Raw genomic sequence first — 1,597 nt, 5'->3', positions numbered from 1 at the left:
TATCTTAATCTAGTAGGGATAGTGTTCTCCGAAACTTTGATATGTATAATTGATTGTTCGTTGATTGCCATATAGTGTATTGAATTTTGTTACAAAATATATTTCATAATTTAATACATTTTTAAAACAATAAATTCTAATATAAATGCATTCACCATCAAAATATGAGGTTCTAATGATTATTTTCACTAGCCCCAACTAATGTAAGTAATTGACTGAATAAATAAAATATTCTTTTAATCTAAAAATCAGTACGCAAAGTTTACCAGGTACTTCTCCGAATCCTATTATTAATTATTCTTCACGAAAAATGCGCAAAAACGTTGTTGAAATATCGCAGTTACTTCACTGCTTATGCTTCTCTATCTATGGTTATATTCTTGATTTTTGCAAAGAAAAAAGTTGAAAAATAAAGATGAACATTGCCAAAGAATATTTGCAAGAATAATTAGTAATTACGAAATTAGTATTATATGCTACAATTATGAAAGAAACGTAACTGCCACTACTATTGAATGTAGATTGGCTACCTCAAATTGATATATTTATACAGTATTTTGATTGCCCCTTAATAAAAATACATAAATGAACTAGTGGTGCATGGCATCGTGTCTTAAGGAAAATTGCTAGAACTTCCCGCACCATAATGAAATATTTGAGAAAATTTAAATGTTTTCAAATAGATTGTTATAGATACTGCGACTTTAATCATTCGTATTTTAAGACGCACTTTTGATTCCAAAAAATATGACTTCATAATGTTGCACAGAAACAAAATTATACAACTATTTATAGATCTTTAATACATGTTTCCACGATCTTGATTTTTAAATAATGATTGCAATTAACCGTTCATGGCGCGGTGGGGAGATCGGTTCGAACGTGGGCTAGCACCAACCAGTCCCAGGTCCGCTGGTTCGATTCCCGCTACCGCCAAAGCCCGACATCAGGCAACTTTGATGTCAAATTTCTACTTGAGGTTATAGATCTCAAATATAACCTTAAGTGAAAATTGCTTCTCGTGGGTATAGTTGTATATTTATAATAAAAATGTCAGCAAATAATTCGAGTATAGTTAATTAGTCATAATTGGATTGGACAACTACTGGGTTGCCATCCATTCAAAAAATCCATATAATAAAGTTATAACAATTACTGAATATTCTAAGTGTGACAGATTGTAATTAAAATCCATATATTCTATATTTTTCACATATTTCGAGAATTTATTTAAAAAAATTATGGAGATTCTTCATGACGCAACAAATTCATCTTATCAATCAACCTCGTTATAGATTAAAAATCTTTTAGCCGATAAACAAAAAGATAGCCGAAGACGGCAAGGTAGTTAGGTACCTATACCTGATAATGGATTTTATAATTAGAGTAAAAAAACTAAAATATTGACTTATAGAACTGCTTCATTATTATCTAACAATAAATCTTAATTTCTCAGTCAATATCCCATCATGCCACCCACTCTTAATATCGCCATAAAAAATAATATTTAAAAATATTTTGAATAATAAAATTGTGACTTTTCAAGAAAAGGATTTTGAGATATATTTTCTATTAATCATAATATGTTTTCAGAATA

Source organism: Ctenocephalides felis, unplaced genomic scaffold (genome assembly GCF_003426905.1).
Source record: "Ctenocephalides felis isolate EL2017-DRISC unplaced genomic scaffold, ASM342690v1 CF-g0.4_SCAFFOLD_01886, whole genome shotgun sequence".
NCBI lineage: Eukaryota > Metazoa > Arthropoda > Insecta > Siphonaptera > Pulicidae > Ctenocephalides > Ctenocephalides felis.
Note: the sequence above shows the minus strand (reverse complement) of the source record.